Consider the following 19648-nt stretch of genomic DNA (forward strand, 5'->3'; position numbering starts at 1 on the left):
AGACAATGCTTTAGTGCACAAAAGGTTTAGTGGCTGGCCTTTATAGCGGATTTAAAGCCATCAATACCTGACAAGCCGGCTAGCCGAGGCGCAGGACTGAGCTAGCGTTTCGTCTCAGGAAAGGGCATGCTGTGGTGTTTTTTTTTCTCTCTTTTTTTTTTTTTCTCCACTCCTTAAAAAAGAAAACGTTATGGCGCGCTAAATGATGGACATTATCGGTATGAAATACGAACGTTTCCATGGCATTGAGACAAAATATAGAAGATAATTATAGCAACAAGAGGGTTGGTGTGTTGGGTTTGATGATTATTCTCAGAAACAGCAAGTTTTTTTTTTCTTTTTTTTTTTAAAAAAAAGGGAAAATAATGAAGAGATTAGTAAAAAAAAAAAAAAGAAGAAATTAGTAGTGAGAAAAAAATTAACATCATTATTGATGAATAATAAAAAAGCATAAATAATAAATAAAATGCATAATAATAATAATAACAACAACAACAACAATAATAATAATAATAATAATAATAATAATAGTAGTAATAATAATAATAATAATAATAATAATAATAACAGTACAACTACTACTAATAAAGTTGTTAATAATAATAATAATAATAATAACAATAATAATAACAGTACTACTACTAATAATAAAGTTATTATTATTATTATTATTATTATTATTGTTATTATTATTATGTATAATAATAACTATAATTTAGTACAGTAATTATTATAGTTATTATTATGTATAATAATAACTATAATTTAGTACATTTTTGGTTGAATTTGTCTTATAATTTTTAAAATGCTTATTTTTTTGTGTATTAATATAAAATCAAAGTACATATCCATGTTTCCATTCAAACGCCACATTAGTAAAAGTGCTCACTGTCTCGCTGTTATTTTTCTTTAAAAACAAATTTAAAAAAATAAATAAAATCTCGGTCTTTACACGTAACTACAACACTTTTAACTATATAAGGAATAAAACTCTTCTTGAAAAAAAGTCTTCTTTCATAAATGCTGAATAATCATCTCCGTATGGGAAGTTTTACCAGGGCAGTAGGTGGTTGCTATAGAAACATGAACATGTCAGAACGAGCGCGTTAATATAAACCTGCGATTTGCAGCTGCACCGACGTGAACACTGTTACGGCGAGTCAAACAACAACTACGAATCGAGTCAGGAATCGAATTGCTGTAGTCGAATCAGTGGCATCTGACACTCAGGCTCTGTTTACACGAGTGAGTTTTAAAAACACAGAACTGTTGCTACGGTTACGCCTGTCGTCTACGCTACTCCGGCGTTTTCGACCCTCGGAAGCGGAGACTTTCAGTGTAAACAGAGAAAAACGTTTTGAAAACAAAGGCGTGGCTCCGCCCACATTTTCTCCCTGATCGGGTCTTCTGGATCGTCGCGTATCCTTCCCCGATTCGTCAAGCCCCTACGAGAGGCGAGCTACGATTAGAGCGATCGCCAAAACATCTCATTTCGAGCGGCGTAAGCCCTACGTGGAACGTCAGTCTGTCATACCTGCGGATGACTAGCAGCCGACTTCCTGTTTACACTTGTATGCGCATGCGCAGTGTGCACGAATGGTCATGCGACGTGCGTATTCGGTCGTGTAGCGTGGACGGAGATCGTTTCAGAAACACGGTGAAAACGCCAGCGTGGATGAGGATCGTTTTCGTTTTTAAAACCAAAACGCGCTAGTGTAAACAAGAGCCTCAGTGTAGAAACTGTTCATCTTTCGTGGGATTCACCGAGCTGTCCCTGCTGACGCGCCCTCGGGCTCGTGTTCGCCATTACTTCACGGGTACTTTCCTACGTTTCGATTCGATCCGGTTTATAAACGCCGTCGTGCGGCGGAAAAAAAAAAAAAAAAAAAAAACGCTGCAATTTTGAAAGCAATTACAAGAAAGCCGGTAAGGGACTTGGCAGTAATGTGAAAACGTTCACCTGCCACCTCGGACGACAAAATGATCTCCTCCGGAGATGACTGCCGATTTGTACTTCATCCCGTCTCTGCCGCGCTGACCGGAGCTAACTGCATGACCCTCACGCTCAGACACTCGTCTTCATCTGGATGAGGATCAGCGCGAGGAGCGATTGTCCTTATTTTCTCTTTCCTTATCTCCTCATAGCGGCCTTATCTCCTAACAATGTCTTTACAGAACACAGCACAGCCGGAGAACCGAGGAGATCTATATGCTGAAACTCCAGAGAACTCAACGCAGCACCTTGCATAAGTATTCACCCCCTGTTGCTCTGAAACCGATCAAATTAGTCCTGGTGCGACCAATCGGAATGAGTGAAATTCCAGTGATCTCATGGTAAACATACCTGTTCCTGGAAGAACCCAGAGTCCGTTAGAGAACATGAGTAAAGACACGGCATCATGAAGACCAAGGGAGTTGAAGACCAAAACAAATCCAGGAACAAGTTCTGGAAAAGTGTCGGTCAGGGTTTGGTTATATTCTTTAAATCCATTAGCAAAACGTCACATGCTGTAGCTGCGGCTCTGCCAAGTGGCTGCCAAGCGACCGAGAGGTCAAGGGTCATGCTAAGCTTGATGCTACCACCACCATGCTTCACCGTGCAAAAGTTCAAGAGGGTTTAAATTCAGACACTGTAACTAACTCAGGACGATATCACGCTATTTATTGTGAGGGTTCATCACTGAGACATTATTATTCGTCTTTATTATTTGACGTTTTTGACGTTTTTTTTTTTTAACTCTAGTGGACAGTTAGAACTATGGTGAACCGTAGCTATAGTTTTATTTATTTTATTATTATTATTTTAGTGGATAAACTGTAAGGAAAAAAAAAACCTCCATGTTTACAAAATCTTTCACTTATTTATTTATTTATTTATTTATTTATTTACAAAATCTTTCATAGTTTTTCATGAAAAAAAAAATAATAAAAAATACCAAAACTATTTGCCTTTTGATTATTATTTTTTCCCCCCTGCTGGTCATAATAATGAATGTCCGACGGTCTTGAGCTGTTATCTAGAGCAAGCAATTGTTGTGCTAAACGCCTGTGTTGCCAGATTGTTCCTTTCAGAGCTACTAGCGGTGACAAATCGTATCGCAAACACGTGCTTTAACGTTATTACTCATGATGCATGGCGTGTCGTCCATTCTGCAAATGATTGCAGAGGTCTATTAAGACTAAGGACAGTTCGTTTTAGGTCACTCGCGTACCATCGAGCCAAAAAAAAAAAGAAAAAAAAAAAGAGATCAGGGTCCAGTTGATGCCGAAAAGCATCGTGACGACGATGAAATAACGTCGACTGGTTGTGCAGTTCTGATTATTTGCTCTGAGCAAAGAATCATAATTGAACAATAAAGCTTGTGATGTAGGCCAAGTGGGGTTAATATAAAAAATAAAAAATAAAAAAAAAACGTGTCCATGTAAATATAATGATTTTAAAATTCAGCCCTCCAGCTTGTTGGGAATAAATTGCTTCTTTTAACTTTGAAGTTGTAGCTCTGATTAGGAAACGCAGTGGGAGAAATTAGACTCAGCAGAGCGTACTTTGTGTGTGTGTGTGTGTGTGTGTGTGTGTGTGTGCGCGTGTGTTTTCTGTGTGTTAGATTTTTCTCCCCCTCACACAGGTTAATAGGATGAGAGGAGGGTGATTTATTTAACAACCTTTTTAAATCAAGAGTTCAAAAATCAAGCATGAGGGGAAAAAGAAAAAAAAAAAAAAAAAAGGCCGGCTATGTAAATGAGACGAGCGTTAAACAGTAGACGCAGAGACTCAGTCAGCGGTAATCGCCGCCAGGGACGCCATCTTTAATTTTCCTGCCGCTGTGATTCTGCAGGGAGGCAAGACACCAGAGCCAGAGGACTCGAGATCCCCAGAATCCTCAGCTTCCCTCTCTCTCACACACACACACACTGTCTCTTGCTCGAAGCTAGAGGATGACAAGCAAGGAAGTGGGAATACTCAGCCATGTGGATCCCTTTTGTGATTTATTCAATTTGCCCAGAGAGAGAGAGAGAGAGAGAGAGAGAGAGAGAGAGAGAGAGAGAGAGAGAGATCCTGTACCGAGGGAAGGCCTGGCAGTGACAGCACCTCCGAGCAGCATGATAGGGGGATGGAGGCAAAGAGAGAGAAGAATATAAGAAAACTGCTCGGGACAGCAATATCTCACCAGGGAAGCGAAGGACTTTAACAGCACACACACACACACACACACACACACACACACACACACACATATACATTCTTCCCAAAGAGAAAACTTTATGACACTCATATATACACTGTAAAACATAACCATAACAAGGCTATGAAACTGTACTAAAACACACACACACACACACACACACACACACACACACACTGGCTCTCACTATAGCTGAATCCTACACTATATTGAAAATAAGAGAGACACAGATCTAACAACAGATTTTGTTTCACAATTACGCTCCCGAATTCAAAATATTCCGGAACGGATATCTCCTGAAGTTAGTAAGTAACATCTTCTGTCCTGAACGTTAATACTACAGCTTTACCTCTGAGACTGGAGACTCCTTCCATAAATGTTTTCATTAAATCGGTTTATTATTAGTGTCTGCTTTGAGGTATGCAGGTATTAGGACGAGCGCATTAATAGAAACCTGCACTACTGTCTGAGCTGCTGTTCGAGGAAATGAATCAACACCTTCTGACCAATCAGAATCTTTATCAAATATTAACCATTCTTACTTGTTTTATATTTATATGAACTCGGATGTAGTTTTCTTAAAGCCCTAAAACAATATTTGCATCATCATTTTCTCGGTCTAGGTTCCGTAGAGAACCCTAAAACACAGATTTGCCTATTAATGAGTCGATTCCCTTCAAGTCGATTCCCTTCAAGACGATTCCCTGCAAGACGATTCCCTTCAAGTCGATTCCCTTCAAGTCGATTCCCTTCAAGTCGATTCCCTACAAGACGATTCCCTTCAAGACGATTCCCTTCAAGACGATTCCCTGCAAGACGATTCCCTGCAAGTCGATTCCCTTCAAGACGATTCCCTACAAGACGATTCCCTACAAGACGATTCCCCTCAAGACGATTCCCCACAAGTCGATTCCCTACAAGTCGATTCCCTGCAAGACGATTCCCTGCAAGACGAATCCCTTCAAGACGATTCCCTTCAAGTCGATTCCCTTCACCAAACTATAAGAGCTGTGCGACTGTAGAACCATGAGCTGTTAGATATCTAACCAGGTTCTCCACAGTGTTCTTGTAGCTCTGGAGGAACTGTTCAAATATTCCTAATGCATCCTTATTTACCCTAATAACCTCGCAGAACGTCTCTTCCAGAAAAGCTTTGCCAAGAACCATTAAGGAACTTTTTTTTGTGCTATTAATCATCGAAATCAGTGTGTCAGCAAACTCGGTGTTTTTTTTTTTTTTTTAAACATCTTTTATTTATACCTCTGTGCAACCGAGTCTTTTTAATCACAGCCACGACGGCATAATTACAAATCGATAAATCCTAAACCAGGCTCGAACAGGTTTTAATAGAAGCACAACGTGTTCATTTGCTTAATCATGCAGTGCTGATGATTTCATAAGCAGCGATCTTAACCGTAACGTGTCTATAAATCGGTCTTAAAGCGACAGCGTTAGATAAGACGAGAGCCGTAAACTTTCCCAGCGGAGTATCGCTTCGTATTCGTATTCTCTTCACCGCTCTTCACGGGCCTGTGCGATCACTGACCCACTTGTAAACAGCGCGAGCTGGTTGTCAGCTTTGATTTTAATTTGGTCTGCGCCCAAGCCAAGTCTAAAAACTGAAAGTATCTCGTTAGGCCGGAAATCTAATTACGCTCTGGCTTTCGCAGCCCAGTACAAGGTCCACTGCTCTGATTTGACACTTTTTGTCCTAGTTTTCTGTACCTCACAGCAGAGGGCTTTACCTAGCGAAAGAAAAGAAGAAGAAGAAGAAGAAGAAGAAGACGACGGCACGTGCTAACAATGAATATGCTAATCACAGTTTCTAAAAATATCCATCGTTTATGGATGGACTGCAGTTACAGTTAAGCCGAGCGCACACGATGCTGAGCAGAGCGAAAGAAAATGTTTGTGATCGCCATGGTTACTATAAAGCAGTACTGTCACAAAACTGTGCAGCTGTGGATCAGGTGGTAGAGCGGGTTGTCCACTGATCGTAGGGTTGGCGGTTCGATTCCCGGCCCACGTGACTCCACATATCGTAGTGTCCTTGGGTGAGACACTGAACCCCAAGCTGCTCCCGATGGCAAGTTAGCGCCTTGCATGGCAGCTCTGCTAGCATCGGTGTGTGTGTGAATGAGAACCAGTGTAAAGCGCTTTGTAGAACCGCTTTTTTATACTTTCGACCATCGCCCTGTTTTCTCGCAGTCTCTTTCTTGAAACGGTCCGTTCCGGTAACGAAATCCGTTTCTCCCGCTATTTCTCTGGAACAAACGTCACAAAATGTTTTCCGTGTCTTACAACGAGTCTTAAAATGCCTTTCTGCACGTTCATTGATCGACATGGAAAGATGATCCACTGTGTCTCCCGCCTCTCGTCTTCATCGGCCGCTCGCCGACAGACGGAGCTGAAACTCGTTACGGTAGTGGGCGTTTCCTTTTCGACACACGCCGACAGCGGTAGACCAATCACAGCAGACTGGGACATATGACCAATCAGAGCAGAGTATGCTCTCTGAAAGGAGGAGTTTAGAACGAATCATTTAGAACGTCGACTCGTTGAACGAGTCGTTCGTGACACCGTGGGGGAAAAAGATAACGCTGCAGTTTAAATGACGAGCACGTTAAAGTGTTTTTTGTCCTCGGATGCGTGTAAATCTGTCCTATGAGACCTTTAAAACAAAATGAGGTGCGTTTCAAATCCATAATAGGTGCGCTTTAAAAGTAAAATACTGTAATCCTGATAGTATTCCCATTTTTTATTTTTATTTTTTACAGAATGTACCTGTAATCTGATGAGTTTGTTTTTTTGAGGTAACTGTAATGGATTAGAGTCCCCGGTTTTTGGTATCCTGATTACGCAACGCCGTCACGCGTGTTTCGTTACTCCGCAGGCCTGCCTGTCAGTAATTATAAAGCGACGTTCATTGAAGATCTCATTTGGAATCTGGGAACCGCTGATGGCTCAAACACAAATAATTAAATTCGTGCTCCAGACTTAACCTTGCCTCGCAAATCCTGAATCTTCATTCCTTCCAATTCGCAACTGATAAATCTTTGGCTCTTCGCCAATAATCCAATGATCCATCGCTCTTCTTCCAAGCCGGTCTCTTAATGGTGTTGATGAATTCATAGATAATAACACAATCGATGCGCTCCGTATCATCATTGCAATTAAAATAAATAAATAAATACATACATTAACACAACGCAATGACACGGGCCTCCGAGCTTCCTCTCAGACAATCGAGCTTTTACGAAGTCTAAATTTGGTTCAGCAGGTGAAAATAATTGCACCCATATCTCACTTGGTCTCCCGTTAAATCGGAATTACGAGCTGGGAGAGATAGGGACAGATTTGCTTCCGTGTCCTGTCGCTACCCCGGGTATTTAGCGCCCTCGTTCTTGGTCTCTTTAACGGCTGACGATCTGTTCTCCCGCTCGTACGTCTTTAAAAAAGCGTGCTACTCGAGGCGGAGGAAAGTAAATAAAAGCTCTAAGATCTAGTACCGCTCTTAAAACAGCCGTCCCCGAGGCCCAGTACGGCGTCTGCGCTCTTAACACCTGACCTCACCAGTGTCTAATAACGTTCTCGTTCGGTTTGCCTTTATTTATTTTCTGTTGTTGGGATTTTAGAGCCTTCTGCTGCAGTGAGGAGAGAGTAGGAGAGCAGGAGATACCAAAGAAACATGGTCTTATGCAGATTGGTAACGATTCTCAGGACTCCACTCAGAAGAAAAGTTTCAATGGATAAAGTCACCATGAAGGTTAGGGGCGGGGTTAGTGTTTAGTGGTTAGTACCTATCTTCAAGGTTTAGTTCATATTAAATTCACTCTTTACACATGTCGAATTATTATTATTTTGTAAAAATATAATCCTTTATTAAAATGTCTAAGACAGTGAAATATATATATATATATATATATATATATATATATATATATATATATATATATGTATGTATTTCAGTCCAGTTCTGATTGAAATGGATTCAAAAGAGTCAGTGTGAATCCATCATGAAAGGTGAGATGAAGAAGAGAAGAAAAAAAAAAGAAGAATGAGAGAAAAAAACAAAGATGTGGAGAACTAGGAAGTGGTGAGAGACAGATGAAGATGGAGTGAGAGTGCAATAGAGCGCAAAATACAAGATGGGAGAGGAGAGAGAAGAGACATCTGAGAAAGAGAGAGGAGGAGAGAGACAGAGGACTATGAAGAAAGAACAAAGAGAAGAAATGTAGTTGATGATAATTGTGAAGAGATATGGAAAGAGTGAACCTGAGTTCAAGAGAGAAGATGAGCCAATGGAGAGAGAGAGAGAGAGAGAGAGAGAGAGAGAGAGCAACATTGAGACAGGTAGAGAAAGACAAAGAGAAAGAGAGACAGGGAGGTAGAAAAATAGAAAGAGAGAGAGGGAGAGAGAAATAGATAGCGGTGTAGAGGGAGACATAGAGTGCAAGAGAGAGCGAGAGAGAGAGAGAGAGAGGGATAGAGAAACAGATAGCGGTGTAGAGGGAGACACAGAGTGCGAGAGAGAGAGAGAGAGGGAGAGAGAAATAAATAGCGGTGTAGAGGGAGACACAGAGAGAGAGAGAGCTTGAGAGAGGTGCAAAAGGAGAGGGAAAGCAGTATGAGAAAAGAGAAAGGCAATTAAAAAAGAATCAGAGAAAGAATCAGAAAGACAGGTAGACAGATAGATAGACAGACAGAGAGAGAAAGAGAAAGACACATTGAGACAGGTAGAGAGAGACAAAGAGAAAGACATGGAGAAAGAACAAAAGAGAGAGGTAGAGGGAGACGCAAAGATGGGGAGAGAGAGAAAGAGAGAAAGAGAGAGAGAGAGAGATACACAGGTAGAAGGAGCAAGACAAGCAGGCTGAGAGAGAGAGAGTAACAGACAGAGAAAGAGAGAGAGAGAGAGAGAGAGACAGTAAGAGGTAGAAAAGGAGAGGGAAAGCAGTAAGAGAAAAGAGAAAGAAAGAAAATGAATGGATGAATCAGAGAGAGAGAATCAGCAAGACGGGTAGACAGATAAAGAAAGACAGAGCAAGAAAGATGATGAGATAAACAGAAAGACGCATTGAGAGATAAAGATAGAGAGAAAGAGAGAGAGTTAGAGAGAAAGAGTCTGTTTGGTGTCTTGCTGGATGAAATATAAATGTGACTGTTTTATTTGGCTCTTTTCTGTGTAATATCAGCTCAGGAGGTGTGTGTGTGTGTGTGTGTTTGTGAGTGAGAGAGAGAGAGAGAGAGAGAGAGAGTGAAAGTGTGTGTGTGTGTGTGTGTGTGTGTGTGTGGAGCAGGATGAGGTTCTCATGCTAAACGAACACTGTTCAGTTCTCTCTCTCTCTCTCGCACGGCCCTCTGGGAGTTCAGCAGTGTTTACTGTAATTGAAAAGCCACGGATCAACACCGTTACGCTCATATTAATGTTAGTTAAGCACATAAATAGGAAATAAATAAAGCGGGTCCCTTCCACAGAGCTTCAGGGTAACGTTCCCCATCCTAAAATACATTCACCCAACGCTTCGTTCAACCAACATTTCTTTGATTTCTCACAACCGTCTCACAACATACTGACTTTTTCAAGCATCAGTAACTAACTAGCAAGCTACAGACCTCTTTTTCCCGCTCCATAACATTTACAAACATGCGATGAACCTTATAGTTCACATGTAAAACACAAGTACGCCATTACAGCCGTATAACATCTAGAAATATAATTATATAAATAGACTCATAGTTATCTTCTACGAATGCATTACAGTAGTACGGTACAACATCTACAAATGTCATTACATCTACATATCATTCAAACATACAAAAAGTCATTTTGCTGTCAAGGTGTCATAAACGTAATATCACTCGTAAATAAAATCTACACGTCTATATTTCTAAACATGAATTTATCATTAAATTTGCCTCTAAAACGTCTATAAATGCTCGGCGGCTTCTGACATGACAACTGGGTCTAATCGTAATGTAACTGGACTTCACATGACCGCAACACCGCATATCGCATTGCACCGGGTTGCCACAGGTTGCATTTCGGTGTTTTTTTTTTTTACACTCCGCCTAAACCTCTGTATAGCAACAGGCCCTTAAGGTACTGTTACAGTGCACGAGATCTATAATTCATAGCCTGACTTTTAAATAGCACAGGCAGGAGGATTTCAGTACGTGATTTCACACGGCGATACGTCCGAGCCATCAGTAACCCTAATGAGGTTTAAAAAGAAAAACCTTAATGACGTACAGCGCTTTTGTTTAGAAGGAACTAAGCATGAGGGGTGGGGGGGACTGGGGGAGAGAAAAAACAACAATGTCACAAACTGCACAGAGCGAGGCACGTCTCTGACAGAGAGGCATAATTACCAGCTGCACTGTTATTGGAAAGACATCGCTGACAAGGTTACAGCAGGAGAACTCAAGTTCAATAAACAAACCCACGAAAAAAAAAAAAGCATGGTATATCGGGCGTTAAGTCGTACGGCCCCGTTTCTCTGGGACTAGAGACGTCTAGATATACTCTTACAGACTGCACGTGATTAATATCACTACTGCTGTATAACATCAACAAATGTCATCATCGCCGTATCTCGACCCATCTTGAGTGTCATGAAGGCGTTCCTGTAAAACATCTGGAAAGGTTTCATCAGAGCGTGAAGTCATTATAGAGACGGTATAAACATGCAGGTTATTACATGCTGTCTACTTTACCACAGTATATCATCGACGAATGTCTATAGAACATTTACGTGTCACGGAAAACAGACAAAAGAACGGTGACCGTGTCATGACCGCTGTACGTCATGTTGAAGTTATGTAATGCTGTGAGCACTATTTATAATTCATGATTCATTTCAGCAGTGTGTATAACAGCATATGAGGGCTTTAGAACATGATATGAAGATGACCTTTATAGAAAGTGTTACGCTACTGCGGTCGAATACTACAGTCATTACGGATGTGTAATTATCGTTGTACACGTGTGATACGGCTATTATGGCTATATATATATATATATATATATATATATATATATATATATATATATATATATATATATATATACATGGTTATTACTGCTTTATTACATATAGAAATACCATGTCATCTGGTAGAATTTGTGTAAAATGTTTACACAATTTACCTTTGCATAACATTTCGAAATGTGTCAGTACATCAATCAACATGGACCCCGAAAAAAAAAGAAAAAGAAAATACAAATCTGTATATTTTATTGTATATATATATATATATATATATATATATATATATATATATATATATATATATATATATATATATATATATATATGTTTTCCTTCAAATGGACAGAAACGGCTCATCTTCGGCGTGGTTAGGTTTTGTGGAGCATCAGTTACTGTCACAGACGAAACTGAATGTCGATGGTTTGATTGCTGAAATTTACCGGGTTATTTGAAGGACGTAAGAAACGGGCGTCATCGTTATAGGAGAAGATGGAGCATCAGTACGCCGAGTCGGAGAGGGTGCGGGTGGTGCGGCGTCTCGCAGCGTCCTGTTCGTCTCCTCACCGTCTCTCGCTGGGTAATGAAGCAAGAAAGCTTTATGCATCTGGAAAAACTGGCCAAATGAAAAGTGACAGGCCGAGCCCATCGATCTTGCCCGTCTGGAGCCTGTGGGACAGCAGCTAATGGACTCTCAGCATGGCCGCGAGGCCTCGAGATCTCCTACGGCTGGCTGTGTATGGGATGTACAGGTCTCTGTAAAAGGTGATGATTGAAAACAGCCAAAAATAAAGTTCTAAATCTTAGCTTCTGTTTTCTGCATGATTGTTTAAAGTTAGAAAGAAAATCCTGAACATGTCTTACTGTGTTACTGATTAATTCCATTTTCAATGATAGTACAACAACAACAACTACCACCACCACCACTACTACCACCACTACTACTACTACTACTACCACCACTACTACCACCACCACCACCACTACTGCTACTACTACCACCACTACTACTACTACTACTACTACTACCACCACCACCACTACTACTACCACCACCACCACCACCAGCACTACTACTACTACCACCACCAGCACTACTACTACTACCACCACTACTACCACCACCACCACTACTATCACCACTACTACCACCACTACTACTACTACTACCACCACTACTACCACCACCACTAGTACTACTACTACTACTACTACTACCACCACCACCACCACTACTACTACCACCACCACCACCAGTACTACTACTACCACCACCACCAGCACTACTACAACTACCACCACTACTACCACCACCACCACTACTATCACCACTACTACCACCACTACTACTACTACTACCACCACCACTAGTACTACTACTACCACCACCACCACCACCACCACTACTACTACCACCGCCACCACTACTAACACCACCACTACTACTACCACCACCACCACCACCACTACTACTACTACCACCACCACCACCACTACTACTACCACCGCAACCACTACTACCGCCACCACTACTAACACCACCACTACTACTACCACCACTACTACTACCACCACCACCACCACTACTACTACCACCACCACCACCACTACTACTACCACCACCGCCACTACTACTAACACCACCACTACTACTACCACCACCACCACCACTACTACTACTACTACTACCACCACCACCACCACTACTACTACTACTACCACCGCCACCACTACTAACACCACCACTACTACTACCACCACCACCACCACCACTACTACTAACACCACCACCACTACTACTACTACTACTACTACCACTACTACTACCACCACCACCACCACTACTACTACCACCACCGCCACTACTACTAACACCACCACTACTACTACCACCACCACCACCACCACCACCACCACCACTACTACTACTACTACTACTACTACCACCGCAACCACTACTACCGCCACCACTACTACTACCACCACCACCACTACTACTACTACCGCCACCACTACTAACACCACTACTACTACCACCGCCACCACTACTAACACCACCACTACTACTACCACCACCACTACTACTACCACCACCACCACCACCACTACTACTAACACCACCACCACCACTACTACTACTACTACCACTACTACTACCACCACCACCACTACTAACACCACCACTACTAATCCTGGACTTAAATTTCAGTTCATCAACAGTCATCCCTGAATCACACGCTCATTCTGTCCAAGCTACAGTAATTACCCCCGAAGGCCGTCTTTATGATTGCTCATAAATCTGCTCAGCCTCGTACGAACCGCATTCTTACCATCAGGTCGGGTTTTATTAGAGACACAAGCATGTTGAGAATTTCTGCTCTCACGCAAAACCACCGACACGACTCACGTATTAATCTTATCACAGGAAAACGTGTCATCTTATATCCGTGAGAAGTAAACCAACGTTGGTGGCTATTTAAAAAAAATAAAATAAAGCTGGTTTTTACAAATGCATCGGAGTTCCAGGTTGAAACACGATCGGGTCTGGGTCTCCAGTAATTACTAACACATGTAAGGACGGAAATGAACCAGAAAAGACATTATGCAAATGAAATTATTACGACGGAGCAATTCATCACCGCGGCAGATAATTCAGTTAATGGAATGAGCCATGAATCAGAATGATTTCTCCTCTTGATTGCACTTTGGACGAGCGGGTATGACGTAGGAGGGCTCCTGGTTTTTAGGTTTTTTTTGTTTTTTTTCCTCCTTGGGTCAGATGAATCGTTTGCCCTCACGCTTGGAAAATGCTAGAACACTGGAATAGACATTATCCTAATTGTTCAATAAGGATTTAAAGCCCTGCTGAGACGGATGTTGAGGTCAGAACTGGTTTTCTATGTTCTCCCAGACAATATAAATTGAAAATCTACAGCTCAATCGTTAGCATGTCTAATCATTTTATTTGAACTAATTGGTAAATTCAGTTTATACAGGTTTAAGTTAGGGGTGGGGTTAGCATTTATATGGCTAAGCACATACTTTAGCATAACCCAGGACAAAAATAAATAAATAAATAAATAAATAAATATTCCAGCGTGACATTCATAGATGTTACAAAATATTAGAAAACTGATCGAACAGTGTAAGAGATGGGGAGCAATGGGGGTTAAATGAGATCACTTCAAAGGCCTTGGAGCCCAAATGGGCCATGGGAAATCAGTCAGTCAGTAATTAAGTACGTCAGTAAGCAAGTCAGTCGGTAAGTCTATTAGTCATACCGCTAGTCAGTCATTATTTAAGAAAGTTGTAAGTAAGTAAGTCAGTAAGTCGATTAGTCATTCATTAAGTAAGTAATTAAGTACGTAAGTCAGTCTGTCAGTCACTCAGTCAGTATGTAGGTAAGTAAATAAGTAAGTATGTCAGTCAGTAAGTCTATTAGTCATACAGTTAGTCAGTCATTATTTAAGTAAGTACGTCAGTCAGTGAGTAATTAAGTATATGAATATGTAAGTCAGTCAGTCAGTAATTAAGTACGTCAGTAAGCAAGTCAGTCGGTAAGTCTATTAGTCATACCGCTAGTCAGTCATTATTTAAGAAAGTTGTAAGTAAGTAAGTCAGTAAGTCGATTAGTCATTCATTAAGTAAGTGATTAAGTACGTAAGTCAGTCTGTCAGTCACTCAGTCAGTATGTAGGTAAGTAAATAAGTAAGTATGTCAGTCAGTAAGTCTATTAGTCATACAGTTAGTCAGTCATTATTTAAGTAAGTATGTCAGTCAGTGAGTAATTAAGTATATGAATATGTAAGTCAGTCAGTCAGTCTATAAGTGATTAAGTAAGTTAGTAGGTAAGTCAGTCAATAAGTCAGTAAATAATTAAGTAAGTCAGTAGGTAAGTCAGTCATTCAGTCAGTTAGTAATGAAGTAAGCAAACAAGTATGTAAATAAGTTAATAAGTGGGTGAGTAGGTATGTCAGTCAATAAGTAATTAAGTAAGTTAGTAAGTCAGTCAGTAATTGTTTATACATATATAAATTTATATAAAAGTTTATTTCAGTTGTCATGAAGGGTTCATATAGTTTCATAAGCAATTTATCTTTTATAACAACAGACATAAACTTCAGCAAAAAAAAGTTGTTTTGTTTTACCAGCAAATGTCTTAACATGTGTAAATATTTGTATGACGATGACAAGATTCAACAACTGAGAGATAATCTGAAGAAGTTAATGAGTCCCTGGATAAAGTGGAGGTGGATATCAGAAGGAACAGTCAGTATCTGGTGTTCTCCAGCTGCTTTAAGTACTACAGTGCATCTCATCCTCATGGACTGCACCAGATCGGTCAGTGCTTGCTCTTCCACCAAGGCGTCTGCAAGTCCTCCGTCACGTCTGAAGGGACACACGCTTACGTGTAAGGTTCCACTGCGAGGACGATCATCTGTCCTTCCAGATATTACAGTTTATCGCTCCGGACACATCTGCAGTCCTCACGCCTCCCTGCAGCAGGTCTACGGCTTGTTCACGCAGGAGAGCAGGAACCCTAGGTGTCTTTCTCCTGGTGTTGTTCAGAGTCAGTAGAAAGGTCTCTTTACTGTGCTAACTTATTGTAACTGACCGTAATCACCTTCCGCCTGTAAACTGTTCCAGTCTTAAGGACTGTTCCACAGCTGCAGGTGCAGTAATTGTTTATGGTTCATGGAACAAGCATGAAAAACATCGTTTAAACCCTTTCCAATAAGGATCTGTGAAGATTATTTGGATTTTACAAAATTATCTATAAAATACAGTCTCCTGAAAAAGGGACATTTCTTTTTTTGCTGAGTTTATGTTTATATATATATATACATACATATATAGTACTGTGCAAAATCTTAGGCACATGCAAAGAAATTCTGTAGAGCAAAGATGCCGTCAAAAATAATTACATTAAATGTTTCTCCATTTAAAAAAAAAAAGGTAATATATGAAACAAAGGCAATATTTGGTGTGACGACCCTTTGCTTTAAAAAAAATTAAAATAATAAGTTTAGTCTCAGGTAGAATTAGTGCAGGAACTGAGCTGTAAGTGTTATCGAGCATCTCGCAGAACCAGACACGGTTCTTCTGGAGACTTTGACTCTCGCACTCGCTTCTTATTTTTGCAGCGAAACCCAGCAGCCTTCATTCATACTGTTTTTTTTTTTTGTTTGCTTTTTTCTTTTGTCTGAAAAGCGTCTCTTACCCCTTCACACGCTGCTTTCTTTACTGAAATACAAACATTTCATTTTGTGCTGAAAAACCAACGTTTGGAAATCTCATATGTTTTTGTACTGAATCGATAACGTAGAAGTCCTCAAATAAAAATCTATAACAACGTTTGCACTAAAAAAATTAAAAAATTTAAAAAATAGGGTGCCTAAATCTATTTTAAAAAGGGTGCTTATGTCACATCTGGCATAATGCAATTATAACACCGTCCTTATGGCATGGCAAGCTTTATAGCTGATGGCTATTGGAATAAACGTTAATGTATATACAGTACGTATATAAATCTCTATGTAGGTATATTCCAGGTGTCATGAAGGGGTTATGTAGGTGCCCTGTAGCCCTATGTCGCATTATGTTACCAAAAACGACAACAAATGAGAATCACAGTCAGGCAGATCTACAGATCGGGGCAGTGTATACGGCCGAAGGTTTAGTGAATTTCAGTTGTTGGTGCTATTCATAAGCATAAACTGGGTGAAAGTGAGCCAATGTTTGTTTTTTGTCCGTCCGTATGCAGTATTTATCTGCTCCTCCACCTGTCATAGGCTTGCATACATTTGTGTTTGAACACCGCCGCACTGCGTTCGAGCGGCTCGTGTTTGCGTTTAATAAACCCTGCCACTTGCAATAACATTCTACTCAACAGACAATATGCATTAGGCATCCATGGTGGATGGTTTCGACTCGCTTTGTGTGAGCACTTCAGAAGAAAACCGACTGCTGGAAGAAACTGTATTTAAGTAAGAAATTAAAGACCCCCCCTCCCCCTCCCCCCCCGCCGCCAAAACAAAAAAGTTCTCCCATTGTTCTGTAACAGCGACGAAGTTCGCAGGAGGAACGGATAATTGCTACACTTCATTCCGAACCGATTCGAGACAGCGCTTCTGACGTGCTTAAAATAAGTCTGCTATTGCTTGAGAATTTTCCTTCTATTGACTTTGAAACCTCTGGGAGCAAGATGGCTGGAGGGTGTAGTGCACGATGAGGCAATTTCGCAAACTAAATGCCCCTCCTGACTCCTAGACTACAGATCTACACCTCCGTCATATGCTATACGGTGGAAAAGTGGTGGGGAAAAAAAAAAAAAAAAAACAACAACTTCAGAACAACGTTAGTCGCACCGTTGCACAGACTCGATTCGTCGAACTGCGCCCAGTAAGGATTTCATACGGTAAAGCACTTCTTTACAGCTTACACTACAGCGCTGTCGAGTTCTCAACTCTGATTGGTCACTGCAAAATCATCGCTTTATATTAATACGTCATCGTTGCTATAGTAACAACTCGTTCGCCTGGGCGGACGCTCGATAGAAACCAAGCCGAATAATAAACAAAACCATATACTTTGTGATTCTGTGAAACCTTGAGATATTTACGGAAGGAGTCTCCGGTGTCAGCGATTCGTTTGTAGACGGTTTATGTTCCAACACTCCACTCTCCTCTTCTTTCTTGAAGTTAATAAGACAAACGCAGCTTGTCAAGCTTCCGGGAAAACACGAAGTGTAAACTCTTTTTAAGACATTACATAGCACCGTGACTGTTACGATATCAAGTAAACGCCCCCCCCAACCCAAATAAAAAATAAATAAATAAATAATAATCAAAGCATCAACAATTGTAAGATTTCCTTTATTAAACGACACATAAAAAAAATATATATATTTAATTTAGTATTAGCCATACATGTCACTGTGTAGGAACTGTTACTATAGAAACAATAACATATTAGAATAAACTCATTAATATTAACCTATTGTTACAGCTGGATCTACTCTAGAAAACGAACCCACACCGTCTCCGAGAATGCAACCGTACTGTTCTATAAGAGGAATAAAACAATTTGGATTGCTTAATTTAGTCCAATGGTTATTATTTGAATTTAAGAAATCTTTATATATATATATATTTGCGCATTTTATTGAAGTATATGGTTGTATATTGGTGCACCGAACTTCTAGATTCACCCATTGGACATACTTTGTGTATTAGAAGAGGAAAACGTGTACAGCTTTGTACAGGACCTCCAGGACATGACGGAGCCTGACATCCGGGTACAGACAGAACGCCAGACGGAGCGTGCAGTCCGGAGCATGGCCACGGCACGCTAATGAAAAGACGACGAGAACTGTGCCGGGTTTCAAAAACAGCTACGGGACGTGAGAAGCGGAACAAGATCTCATATTTATCGTCGGACTTTCACAGGCAGGGAGCACGAAATATTAATAAACCTGCGGTTTGAAACAATCCAACGTTGGCTGGTAGAAATAAGCTCTACTCTTTAACAATACCGCTGAAGTGGAGTTACAGTTACGCGCTTGACGCTATTTATTTTCATACAACGGCATGTCTTGAAGGTGGTCATTCACCAAGAATGTACTGTTTTGCCATTTTATAGCACGTTTAATGTTTTAAAACAAGTTCTGCTCGCGTTTACGTTACAGCAGCTTTACCATTTTGTCGTTCTCACGAAGTTAAACGGCTCAGCTCGTCATGTTTCCGAGAAACCGTCGAGTGTAAACTTCTCTGTCCTGAAGATACCACAGGCTTTACCTCTGGCTCTTACAAAGCGCTCACACTGGAGACTCCTTCCAGATTCCATAAGATGTCCTAAGTGAATGTCTCTTTACTTTAAGGAAACCTCACCATAAAATCGAACGATTACACGCAAGTCCCAACGAACGAGCCGTCGCGACAGAAACGATAACGCATTCACGTATTACACGCGAGCCTGTGATTCGCGGCTGCTCTAATGTCGGAGCTGCTGTCGTAAAACGAAGAATCGTGGTCTGACCAATCAGAGTCCACTACACTGAGATGTGTAATAGAAAACAGTGAATTGTAGTTAGTGACGTCGCTACGAGAGAATCAGGCACGCGATAAAGCTCCCTGATGGCTCTGATTTTTTCGTCTACTGTAGTTTGATTGTGGGAAGGAGTTAGAGAATTGAACTGCAGGCCCTTGACCTTAAGCTTTTTACCCTGAAGCAATCTTCCTCTAAGAAAGCATCTCACACTCGGACAAAAAAGCAATTTTGAGTGGGCTGACTGAAGGCAATCAAGATGATATATATATATATATATATATATATATATATATATATATATAAAACTTTTTTTTATTGGAATTCATCTACCACCTGTCGAAACAAAGTAACAGAGGGAGTGCGGGTAATCTGGAGCACCGAACTCGGCGTAATCATCATAATTTAATTTTATTGTTCTACAACAAA

Source organism: Ictalurus furcatus, chromosome 28, assembly GCF_023375685.1.
Source record: "Ictalurus furcatus strain D&B chromosome 28, Billie_1.0, whole genome shotgun sequence".
In the NCBI taxonomy this organism is placed as follows: Eukaryota; Metazoa; Chordata; class Actinopteri; order Siluriformes; family Ictaluridae; genus Ictalurus; species Ictalurus furcatus.